This window comes from Bos mutus, chromosome 10, assembly GCF_027580195.1.
Source record: "Bos mutus isolate GX-2022 chromosome 10, NWIPB_WYAK_1.1, whole genome shotgun sequence".
NCBI classification, from domain to species: Eukaryota; Metazoa; Chordata; class Mammalia; order Artiodactyla; family Bovidae; genus Bos; species Bos mutus.
Window position 1 is genome coordinate 34,958,238 of NC_091626.1, and position 13,918 is coordinate 34,972,155.

Consider the following 13,918-nt stretch of genomic DNA (forward strand, 5'->3'; position numbering starts at 1 on the left):
CCTTCCCAGAGCACCTTGTCCTTATTAGTTAATTAGTTGATTCTGTTAATCAAGATTTGAAGGCCTACAAGGTATTGTACACTATATAAGGTGATAGCAGTAAAACAGTAAAAACAAACAAACAAACAAACAAAAAAATCAGAGCTCCTGCTCTTAAAGAATTTAACCACATTTTGAGGATTAAATCAGTAAAGGGACAATTATGATAAAGTGTGGTTAGCTAATGAAAAGAAGTATGCACAAGGCACTCTGGGGATTCTTAGAAAGAATACAAGTCTGGACTTGGAGAATAAAGGGAGGTTGTTTAGAGAAAGATTCATCTAAGATAAAAAGGAAGAATAGGAATGAGGGGAAGGGAATGAGTGAAGGAGGGAGTGGCTGGAGAAGAGGAAGGAGACGGGGAATGTGGTTTTCAGGGTGCTGGTTAGTGACAGCCTGAATCATTCATGGTAGGGAGTGTCTCCAGTGCTTGGCCCAGTGCCTGACAGAGAGTAGGCACTCAGTGCACATTTATTGACTGAGTGAATGCAGGCAGGCATGAATGAGTGAACAAATAAACACAAGGGCCTGAAAACAGAAGGGGCCAGATTTGAAGGACCTCCTAAGAAAAGGACTTTGGATTTCATTCTGAGGACACCCCACTGGCGCTCCACAGAAGAAAGGCTTTAAGCAAGAGGTTGACATAGTCAGATTTATACTGTAATTAAGAGTGTGGGTGAAATGAATTGGAAGGAAAGCAAGAGGTAAGTCTAGCAGTAGGAGATCAGTTAGGAGGCTGGTGTGGTCGGTCATTGATGTCAAATGGCGGTGACCTGAAAGAACGATGTACAGTTGGAATGGAAAAGAATAACTCTTTTGAGAGATAAAGAGAACACAGGTCAAAGGACTTAGCAATTGATTGTCAGAATGAAGATAAGAAAGCAGTTAAGTGTGATATCCAAGTTGTTAGCCTAGGCAATTGCTGGCAGCCACGAAGGCAGGAAAACAGAATGAGGAGGTTCTGGGGATGAAAATTTGTGTTTTGAACATTTGAGTGAGTTGGAGGCATTCTTTGGTCCTGGGCCTATTTGCCCACAGATCATTTTCCTTGCTCTGTTGTGTGTCGACTTGCTGGCTACAATCCCTGTGCTCTCATGTTAGCTGGTTTCTGGCTCGGTTTGGGCATGGGAGGCACTGGCAAGGGATTAGAGAATAAGAGGAGGGGAAAGGCCAGGATATTGTTCCTCTTCCCTTCCAGCCTCCAGCATGTCTCCAGCTGTGGCTGCGACTGCTCTGTGGCCCAAGCTCTCTCCAGACAGGCTTGTTCCACTTTTTTCCAATAACCCCACACTCTGTGTTTGAGTGACACATCACCTGCTTGGTCTCTCCTGTCTAGGAGTGGCGGTGACTTCCTGCTGTTGCTAGACGCAGGATTCCCTTAAAGCCTCCTGTTTGGCCTTTCAGCTCTTTGCTCCCATGGAGTATTAAACTCTCTTTTTATTATCATTATTATTTTAATTTATTTTTAATTGGAGTATAATTGCTTTACAATTTTGTGTTAGTTTCTGCTGTACAACAATGTGAATCACCTATAAGTATACATATATATCCCTTTCATCTTGAGCCTCTCTCTTACCTGCCATCTCACCCTTCTAGGTCATCATTGAGCAGCAGGTTGAGTTTCCTGTGCTATACAGCAGCTTCCCACTAACCATCTATTTTACACATGGTAGTGTACATATCTCATGCCAAAGAATGCTCAAACTACCACACAATTGCACTCATCTCACACACTAGTAAAGTAATGCTCAGAATTCTCCAAGCCAGGCTTCAGCAATACGTGAACCGTGAACTTCCAGGTGTTCAAGCTGGTTTTCGAAAAGGCAGAGGAACCAGAGATCAAATTGCCAACATCCGCTGGATCATTGAAAAAGCAAGAGTTCCAGAAAAACATCTAGTTCTGCTTTACTGACTATGCCAAAGCCTTTGACTGTGTGGATCACACTATTGTTAAGCAATATTAATTGATGGATCCACTTTTACAGTAAAATTGAACTCAAGCAACCTGAAGAGTGCTCAATCTGAATTAATAAGAAATCTGAACCACTAAATACTTGTTAGCATAGGAGTTTATTGCCCTCGGGATTGTCATGATACAAGTGAAACAAAAGCAGTAAGTTGCCCCAGTTGTTAAGTCATTTACTGAGCAGATAAAAATAATTAGAAATCATTGCTGTTATGCATATAACTGTGTATATAAAGGATATTGCTAAATAAACAGAAGATAGCAGGTTTGTTTAGATGTGTTAAGCATTTCACTGAATGCTCTAATCTTGGATACACAATTGATTTCCCAGGAAAGGATCTGCAGAGGTAACCTCAGGCAGGGTTCATACCACCAAATCTGAGCCGTGGCTGAATAAATCAGAAGTTACAAACAAGGCATTGCAAAGTGCAAATTTTGATATGGTATTAGTGGTTTTAACAGTAAGAGAAAAAAAATGCTATCAATACAGGACATTTCATAATTCAGTAAATGAAGAGCCAGTTGTTGTTGTTTAGTCACTAAGTCATGTCCGACTCTTTTGCAACCCCACAGACTACAGCCCTCCGGGCTTCTCTGTCCATGGGATTTCCTAGGCAAGAATACTGGAGCAGGTTTCCATTTCTTTCTCCAGGGGCATCTTCCCAATCCAGAGATCAAACCCATGTTTCCTGCGCATCTCCTGTTGGCAGGTGAATTCTTTACCACTTGGAGAGTTCAAGAGCAAATTTTATTGATTTAAATCATACATTGTTCAATTTACTAGTTCTATGACTATCTTTTTACACACAAACACACACACACAGTGGAAATTCATTGTTTGGGGCCTATAAGACTTTTGTTTCATTATTTCAGAACATGCAAATGAGGGTATCAGAAAACAGATTCAAATATCATAAGACTAGTCAAATCAAGGAACACTAATGCTCCGAATTTAGTCAAATTTTCAAGTAAAGAGGGAATTTTGGCAGCAGTATATATCTTCTATCAATGCTTATATATGGGATCTAGAAAAATGATACTGATGAACTGATTCGAAGGGCAGGCATAGAGGTGCAGATGTAGAGTCCAGACTTGTGGACACAGTGGGGGAAAGAGAGAGGGGGACAAATCGAGAGGGTAGTATTGGCATACATATGCTACCATGTGTAAAGTAGATAGCTAGTGGGAAGCTGCTGTATAGCACAGGGAGCTCAGCTCGGTGCTGCCGTGATGACCTAGAGAGGTGAAATAGGAGGTTGGGAGGGAGGCTCAAGAGGGAGGGAATATATGTATACAAATGGCTGATTCACATTGTTATACAGCAGAAACTAACACAACATTGTAAAGCAATTATATTCTAATAAAAATAAATAAATAAAAAGACAGATTGTTTTCATACTAGGAAGGCTCTCATTTAAAGTTATTGATACCTATATATGACAATTTCCTTTAAGAGCAAGGACTCTCTAATTCAGAGGAGAGTCAGGTCCGTTCTTAAGAGCTAGGGTTTCTGGGCTTTGCTTTTGTCACCAGTAGGAGGGGCCATGCTGGGTTCCAGGGCTGTCTGCTTTGTATGCTGCAAGATCTGTGATCTGGAGGAAAGGAATGAGGCCAGTGAGCTTCAGTTTGTCAGAAGACTGCTTCAGAGGACTGTCTTCTGGTGGTGGAGAACCCATCAGAAATATTTCCTCCTGCTTTCTGCATGAAAAATGGAAGTAGCAGTGAGAAGCTAGGGAGAGTGTGTTCTTGATATCATATTTTGAGTAACTGACAAAACTCGTATTTTAGAATCATTTTAATTTTGTAAAAAACAGCAGCAACATGGATTTATCACAAAAATAAAAATAAAAAAATTAAGTCATGCCTAATTTCACTATTGGAGAAGGCAATGGCACCTCACTCCAGTACTTTTGCCTGGAAAATCCCACGGATGGAGGAGCCTGGTAGGCTGCAGTCCATGGGGTCGGTAGAGTCCGACACGACTGAGCGACTTCACTTTCACTTTTCACTTTCATGCATTGGAGAAGGAAATGGCAACCCACTCCAGTGTTCTTGCCTGGAGAATCCCAGGGACGGGGAAGCCTGGTGGGCTGCCATCTATGGGGTCGCACAGAGTTGGACACGACTGAAGTGACTTAGCAGCAGCAGCAGCAATTTCACTATGTAGAGGCAATCTCTTCTCTCAATTTGGAATAAATTCTTCTGAGACCACTGCCATGCAAATTGCTGTAGACTGAATATTTGTGTCCTCCAAGAGTCATTTGTTGAAACCTAATCCCCAAAGTGGTGGTATTTGGAGATGGGGCCTTTGAGTCACAACGGCGGAGCCCTTAAGAATGGTTATGCTGTGATAATGAGACCACAGATTGCTCCCTTGTCTCTCCTCCCCTGTGAGGGTACAGCTCGAAGATCGCCCTCTGTGAACCAGGAAGCAGTCTCTCACCAGACACCAAACCTGTGGACGCCTTGATCTTGGACTTCTCAGCCTCCAGAATTGTGAGATATAAATACTGTTCATAAGCCACCCAGTCTGTGGTATTCCATTTTAGCAACTTGAACAGACTAAGACACAATTATGTATATTTAAAAGGGTCTTCATATTATACATACTGCTCTGTAATCCACTTTTTCTGTGCAAAAATATGTCATCTTCCATGTCAGTACCTAGTTGCACTATTGATGATGTTTTGGTATTCCATTTCATACATTCACTGTAACCTATTTAACCAACAGCCCCACAGAGAGATATTTGGCCAACCTCCAGTTTTTCACTATTGGATGCCTAAGATGAACTATTAGCAACAATTTTTTAAGGTGAAGCCTCAAGCACCTGTCATAAGATACTTGGGGATAGGGTGAGAAAGATGGAGTAGGAATGAAAAAGGCACTCATAAGAGGGGGCAGGGAGGTATTTATGAGTTGATACTGTTCTTGATGGTTCTTGACACGTACATTAAATCAGTTAACAGGAGTAGGGTGGAGGAGGATAGTGTGAGGAGGGAAAAGTCCAAGAGAATGAAATGACAGGTACAGAGAGAGAGAAACAGAGCCAGACAACAGATTGAGAGACAGACAGATGGCAAAGGGAAAGAAGGAATGCCACTAGAAAAAGTAGAAATGATCAAAAAAATCTATCAAGGCTACAAAAGAAGTTTTATGATGATTGCAAAAAGGACAGTGACATTTACACCCCTCAAGTAATCATATATTATTGAATAAATGAAAAGGGGGACAAATTCCCCCAAATCTGGAAACTTTGGTTATCAGAGTAGATATGAAGTAACCTTCTAAAACCTAAAAATAGTAGCAGATGCAAACTATTATACATAGAATAGATAAACAAGGTCCTACTGTGTAGCACAGGGAACTATACTCAATATCCTGTGATAAATCATAATGGAAAAGAATACAAAAACACTACATATATGCATAATTGAACCACTTTGCTGTACAACAGAAATTAACACAATATTGTAAATCAATTACACTTCAATTAAAAAGTAAAATAAAAACCCTGGAACAAAGAATAATAATTAAGAATTTTCATTTTACTTCACTTAATTCATTAACCCACATCACAAATTGAAGATTGTCATTTAAAAAATAGTTTATATTAACCCTTAACTCTGACACTTTAGGTTTTCTCTTATAGTGATTAACTGGGGTTAAAATATTTTGCATCATTGCTTTGCATCACAGCCCCAGAGAACATGAAAGAGGAAGGTTAGCTTCCCTTTTCTCCTACTGTGGTGCCTGCTTCCTGTTTTAGAAGAAAAAAGTGTGAACTGTCACTTTCTCTAGAAAATCATTCTTCCGTATATTTTAGAGTAGGGTGGCATGTGCAATTTGTGGGGGCTGGAAGATGGCCTCTATGGTGATATTTTCTACATGCATTTGTAGAAAACAATGAAAAAGCATTTGTATAATGAACATCACTTATATACATATTACAGTGCATTTAAAGTTTTTTTTAAAAATCAACATATGTAAAGATAACAATCCTGATATCCCATGGGAGGCTATCAGACACATATGAAATTATTTATGTGAAAGTGTTTCTGCTGTTATTTAGTTGCTTAAATCAGGTTCAACTCTTTTGAGACCCTGTGGACTGTAGCCTGCCAGGTTCCTCGATCCATAGGATTTCCCAGGCAAGAACACTGGAGTGGGTTGCCATTTCCTTCTCCAGGGGATCAAACCCAAGTTTCCTGTGTATCCTGCTTGGCAGGTGGATTCTTTACCATTGAGCCACCTGGCAAGCGTTTAGCAAGCTCTAGAAGTCTGTACAAGTACAAGATCTTTTTAATATTACTGGAATTGATTATACCCTGGCATCTGCAGAATCTTCCCAAAGACAGAATTTCTTCTCCTTTCCCACATCAAGGGGTTGGAATGAGGGAACAGATCAACAAATAGCCTTGCTGCTCATTCTCCCCCAGTATGATCACTTGCATGGACAGAAAAATTAGGAAAATGTCTTTTCCTTTGTTAAATCTGTAAGAATTGGTCAGGTTTTCACTCTTTTAACTGAAAAAAAAAAATTTACTCAAGACTGGCTCATATGAATTATATCCTGTGTGGGACTCTGTCCTGTGTCACTGACACACCCCAAGTGAAGGGAAAGGGTGGTCATTGCTTCCCAATGCTCCTAAGGGCATTTTAATTAAAGCACTGATGCTTCATGCCCCACAAGTATAGCATGACTCAGCAAGGTTAGTCATGCCATTGCAGCTCTGGAGCATCAGAACACATCTAGTCACATGACCCTGGAGCTCAAGGGCACCAAACCAGACTCATTTAGCGGAACTGCTCACTCAAGTCATTCCTGTTACTGAATGACCATGGGATAGGGCAGATCAAGGGCAGCACAGACCACTGTGGATTCTTGACAGAAAGTTTTTCTATCATGTTACCTTGAGTCTAACCTAAGTGTGTGCCAATCACTTCTAAAGAGGGGGTGGAGGCAAACCTCCTTAAAGATTCTGATTCGTGTCTTCCATTTGGAGAGAACTTTTGGTCTGTTCGTATTTGTGGCTTTTCTTTGTTCCATTAAAGACTGAGGCATCACACACTTGAATGAGCTCAAAGTATTTTAAAGGAAAAAAGCTCCAAATCTCACCTTCAACCAGCTATGCCCCACCTCATCATTTTTTTCATAGTACCCACACGTAATTTAGGTCTCTCTGAGCATCCTGTTTTTCTGAAAGTGTAAGCATTGCATGTATAATTTGCTCGCCATGTCATTCTGAAATCTTTAATGCATATGGTTCAGACATCTTGTTTGCTTTTTGTTTAATTAATGCAATGCCAGCTTGCTACTGCTGCTGCTAAGTCATGTCAGTCATGTCTGACTCTGTGCAACCCCATAGACAGCAGCCTACCAGGCTCCCGTCCCTGGGATTCTCCAGGCAAGAATACTGGAGTGGGTTGCCATTTCCTTCTCCAATGCATGAAAGTGAAATGTGAAAGTGAAGTCACTCAGTCATGCCCAACTCTTTGCGACCCCATGGACTGTAGCCTACCAGGCTCCTCCGTCCATGGGATTTTCCAGGCAAGAGTACTGGAATGGGTTGCCATTGCCTTCTCCGGCAATGCCAGCTTATTTACTGCAAAAAAAAATCTACTTCTTTTTCTTCTGGAAGAGGAAAGTTAAATACCATACACATTAAAGGTATTCTGTGTTTCAGTCTAATACAGAGGCTGCTGCTAAAGTATTATACTTTAATACACTGTCAGGTAATTCCACAATTCTGTTTACTTATTGGTTTTATTTTTATGTTTTTTTTTAAATGGTGTTTTGTTTAACTGCTACAAGTTAGAAAGACATCTTCAATGTCAATGATGTAGCTTCTTCACTCAGGAGTTTTAAAACTGGCCAATTCTAGAAATGAAAAAAAAAACTAGCGTATGTGGTTAGTTGCACTTTTTATGGCTCAGCTTTGTGTTTCAGAGATGTTAAGGACTCCAAATAAAACAAACAAGCTTATCTGCAACTGCTCCAGCAATTCTGGTGTATAATTTTGTTTGTTGGTTTTGTGTTAGGGCTTCATAATCAGCATGATATTACTCATGCAGGGTCTAGTTTTGGATGTAGGAAAGGTGCTACTTGGTAATTTTTTTTCTTTTGCTTCTTGGAATTTTTGAATTCTGCTTAAAAATGACAAATGTCTGCTCTCTTGGGCTTTCGGTACCTGTCAGACTCCACATTTACATTTCTGTCCCCCCCCCTTTTTTTTTCAGTTATCTTGATGGATGTTTTGGAATGTGCTCTGAAAAAATGCACACTAATATGCAGCAAAGACATTTACTTTTTTTCTAGCAGAAGCTCATCCTGTGACATGCTTAGGCATCAGAGGATAGTCGCTAAGGTAGATAACATCTGAAACTCTGTATATACCTTGATTTCTGATCCCTTGGAAAATGTGGTTCTTTGAGAAAGGGAGTGGGAACCCATATAGGCTTTTATGGATTCAAATTCCAATATCGGTGCCTTTGAAGTTGTTGTTAGGAAATCATTTGAGTAACAAGTCTAGTCATCACCATATCCTGATAACCCACCAGGCAGATAAAATGCTTCCTGTAAATTATGACATAGAACCTCCACCCACGGAGATTCACTATATTACCCAGCTGTCTTTTAAGTAAATTTTCTCTCTGAAATTACTTACAAGGAATCCAATGTAAAATATACTCACAAGTATTTACCTAAGTACAGAGATAGATAGCATTTAAAAATGAGTCAACAGTCTTCTCACCCTTTAAATCTGCCAGTTACCGAAATTTTCTATGGCATCTTGATCCTTAAAGGAGCCCCAGGAAGTAATTTAATCCATTCCCAGACATCTGGACAGACAAGCTAATCTTATCTTATTCTTCAACAAATGTAGCCAAGGTTCCTCCTAGCCTTTACAGTTTTGCTTTATAAGTGGCTTTTTAAAATTTTTTCCTCTGTTGGTTGAATATACCTGTTTCTGAGTATTGAGTCAATGACTGGGCCCATTAAAAGGAGCAGAAAAGAGATTTGCCAGGACAAACTTAATATAATTAAATTTTAATTCAGACCACACAATATACAAGTAGGCATATTATTATGACATATAACGACAGGCATATTATTATGAAATGATTTAAGTGTGGCCCTAAAAATACTATTTTTAGTATTTTTACCTGGCTATTACTGGCTATTGCTCCAGCCTGGCTATTGCCCCCTTTATTCCTGCTCAGAAATGGAGCTCTTACATCTCCTTTCTGACAGCTATGCATAGATTTCGGTTGAGGAGTAACCTGACATTAGATCCATGTCACAATGACCCAGATGGTGTGCGTGTTTGAGAAATGGAAATATATAATAAATTTGTTCCTTTTCTGGTCCAGTGCGTTGGGTGGTATTATGGCTACAACATGACTGTGTGTGCTTCTTATCTCAAAGAGTTTCTTTTTTGTCTGCTTGAATACGTTCATGGCTTTTCAATGTCCAAATGTAATTTAGTATTTTCTGACAATTATACTTTTTTAAAAAGTATCTCTTTGGTGTTTGTTATTTTCCATAATTTCATTACTTGGTCATTCAGAAACTCTTTTAACCAGATATTCTATTTATTTTGTATATCCAATTCATTCACTCTGATAATATTTGTTTGCTGTTGTCATAAAAAAGCACAGCATTTTTATCCTAAATAGAATATATCTAATCTATTTCTCTCAGGGTTAAAACACTAAGCCCAGAGAAAACAAGTGAGCTCTTCAAGGTCAACAGACACTAGAGTAGTTGAAGGAGCCGAGTCTAGCACCTACAGCCTTCTGATTCCTAGCCCAGGAATTTTTTGGTGAGTGGGGAGGAATTTTTTTTTTTATCACTTTTTAATATGTTTTGTCACATGGATTTCAAAAATCCTACAGATAATTTAAATGAGTGACTAGTTTCTCCTCTAATTATTCAGATTATATCAATTGTTCTTTAATGATTTAAAATTTTGTGCAAGTGGGACTTTCTTCTATGTGAAAGCAGGTACATCATTTCCCAACTCTCTCTTCTAGGAGCCACTAAACATGAGCAAAATATTTACATTTAGATGGATATGGTGTTGTACTATTTAACTTGCTGGTGATCAGCCTGGACCTGTACTTGGAATAGCTCTATTCATGTTTTTATTTTCTCCTTCCAGAGAGTGCCGAGAACACAAAGCAACTCTCACCCATCTCCTTGCTTAAATCTCACTAGAAAGAATTTCAGTAAAAACATTAAAATATTCAGTACTGAGGCATTCAAACTGTATCGGCAAGTAGGTAGAATGCAACCTTATAAACCACCATCCACTGAAAGTATACTTTTATTTGTGACACTAATTCATTTAAGAAAGACTTCCATCTAAATTAGTACCACATCTAAAAACAAACTAGCACATAAATCCAGAAACAACTAGGGAGAACAGTCAATTAAATCATCTAGATAATATAAATGGGAAAACACTTTCACAACTCTCTGCCTGATTTTTGCACTAGCCATGATGTCTTGATATTTCTTCCAAAGAGAATGTTTAAATTAAAGTTGTCCCAAAGCAGCTATTTCACTTGGGGTTGGGAGTATCACTGACTAGTGCATCTGGATTAATTTATATCTGCATTCACTATGTAGTAATAATCTTAGAAAACAGAAGAGCTTTGGTGGGTTTGGATCCATGTTTAGAGAGTTCAGGTGCTAGCTGGATGGCCTAGAACTGGTTCCCAAACTTTAGTCATTTGGCAGTCCCCTTTGTGATTTTTGCAACTTCCAGCTATATACCCTTTATATATTTCTTATGTCATATTTTCTTTTTCTTGAAGTTGAGTAAATTGAAAACTTAAATATGTCTATTTAAAAGGAAAATTGTATCACTCTTATAAACAGAAGCTAGATTACTTGCCATAATATACAGTAAGCATGAATGTAAGTAAAATAAAATCCAACGTTATTCTATTTTATGGTGTCACTTCAGAAGACTGTGATCTTCCAATCTGTCATCCTTTTTGTTAAAAGTTAGAGTTACAAATTTTGCATCAGAGGAGTATTAAATACAAACTTGCATTGAACTGAGATTTTCTTGAGGTTATCGGAAGGATTGAAAGAAACTTAGAAAAAGGCAAATCTGCTTCTGCAACATCCTCCCCCCAGCATGATCCCACGCTGTGATGCTGGGGGTCTTCGAGCTGTCCTGCCAATGCACAGAGCTCACGTCTGCCTCTGCACCCTCACAATTGCTATTTATGCCCTTCCCCAGAAAGGACTTCCCCCAGAGTCTTACAGAGCTCTGTCTCCCACTGGCTTTTACTCAAGTCTACTTTATCAGAGAGTTCTTCCCTGCCTGACTACAGGCAGTAAAATACAGGCATACTTCATTTTAGTGTGCTTTGCTTTATTGGGCTTCATAAATATTGCCTTTTTATTTTTCTTACAAATTAAAGGTTTGCAGCAGCCCTGTGTCAGGCAAGTCTGTCAGCACCATTTTCCCAACAGCATGTCCTCAGTTCATGTCTCTGTGTCACATTTTGTTAATTCTCGAAATATTCTAAACGTTCCTACTATTATTATATTTGTTATGGTGATCAGTGATCAGTCACTGTTATAATTGTTTAGGGACACCACAAATTGTGCCCATACAAGACGGTGAACTTAGTTGTTAAAATGACAACAAAGGATTTAGAATATTACTTATTCTATTTACTTTAGAATAAACTTAGTTGATAAAGTAGAGGCAAGTTTTAAGAGGATTGACTCCACTTTTGTGGTAAAATGCTATCAAATAACACTGCAGGCTACAGAGAAATCATTTATGAAAGGAAGAGACAATAGATGTGACAAATTTCATTGTTGCCTTATTTTGTTGAGAGAGAGTAATTATTTTTATTGAAGTATAGCTGATTTACAATGTTGTATTAATTTCTGCCATAAAGTGATTCAGTTATCATTTTATTATATATGTATATTATATATGTATGCTGCTGCTAAGTCGCTTCAGTCGTGTCCGACTCTGTGTGACCCCATAGACGGCAGCCCACCAGGCTCCCCCATCCCTGGGATTCTCCAGGCAAGAACGCTGGAGTGGGTTGCCATTTCCTTTTCCAATGCATGAAAGTGAAAAATGAAAGTGAAGTCGCTCAGTCGTGTCTGACCCTTAGCGACCCCATGGACTGCAGCCTTCCAGGCTCCTCCGTCCGTGGGATTTTCCCAGGCAAGAGTACTGGAGTGGGGTGCCATTGTCTTCTCCGTTATAATATGTATACATGTATACATATATAATTCAGTTATTATATGATTAAGTTTTGTAAAAGAGACATTACATATCCATTACATATCCCCATATTCTGGGGTTTGTAACCCCAGAAGAATCTGCAAAACATATTGACCTCTTAACCTCCAGGTTATAGATGTCCTGGTGATTTTCACTTCTTTTGTTATACTTTAATTTGATGACTGATTTTATCCCCAGTAAAACCAGTCCATGATTACAAAATTTCTGTTTTTGTAATCAGGCAAAACAATAGTGCTAGTTCCGTGTAGAAACATGAGTGGTGTTTAACACAAGTCCTCAGCTCATTAAAGTTTGGAGTCAGTAAGAATTAGGGCACTGAATCAAGCCTTGTTTAGGTGAATAAATTTAGTGAGAGAAATTCCAGTCTACAAAGCTGCAGTTTTAATCCTTAACTCCAGGTAGTCATTTCGTAAGTGGTTTCCTTTGGTCATATAAGGTAACTGTGGGTCACATAAGTTCTGTTAGAAAAACAAATCAAGCCTTCTGTCCCACTAATGGTGGATCAGGTAACTTTCTCTCCTAGGAAGAAAAACCATATTCTATAATATCAATAAGCTTATCAAGGCTTCCCTCACCCCCTGATTCTGCTTAGTGTCTTATAGGGCAGGCTAATGCTCCAAACAAAATTTAGATCTGTTAAATGGATAATCCCATTTTCCATTAAGAATTATTTTGCACTTACAAAACTAAAGTGTCACCTTGCATTTATTTTTAAAACAGGAAAATATTGATGAAGCAAATTTGTCTTTCTCATTTATTGTATTCTGGAGCAAGGTTTATTTATACTCAGTGAAATGATCACTTTTCTGATAATTTCTCTTTTTCCCAGCAAAGAAAGCTTAATCTTCTTTCTGAAAATGATTCTATTAGGGCAGCAAATCCCACACTGAAAATTGTTCCAGATCTCAAATTACATAACTTGAACAGATGGCAGTCTCATGGTTTTGACATGTTGGGCTACAGTCCTAGTCCGTGCAGAAGAACCAGCTCTGGAGCCTTCCAGTAGACAAGCAGACCGATCCCGTGAGCAAGCAGACCTGTATGACCATGGAATCAGGTTGAGAGCTGCAGTCTGGCTCAGCTTCCCATGTTCACAACTCCAAAGCAAATTCCTCAGGATCCTGAAAGACATACCAGTAGTCCTAGAGAAACTAGTGGTAAATTTGGTTGAATCATAAAAATAAACAAAGCTTTTCCTGTGAGAGAAAACAGACTCTCAGGGAACGCTATACCAGAAGAGGGATATAGTTTATGGTAAGACTTGCAACGTCACATGCAGTTAGTTACTGAATGGATATGTTCTAATGGTGTCTTGGGTTTGGAGCACAAAGAGATGAAACAGCTAAAAATGCCTGTCTTCACAGAGCTCGAAATTTAGTGGGGAGAAGGACAACTAATGAATCAATAAACAAATGAACAAATAAACGTTCACATATGAGGGTGATAAGTGCCAAGGAGGAAAAACAAATGCAGAAAAGAGGGATAAGTATGTGAAATTTTAGACAGAATGGCGCAGAAATCCTTTTTAAAAAGGTGACATTTGAGTAAAGACTGAAGAAAATAAAAACGCAGATCATGTGTACTTTGGGAGAAGGGCATTCTAGAGAGAGGATACAGCCAGTGC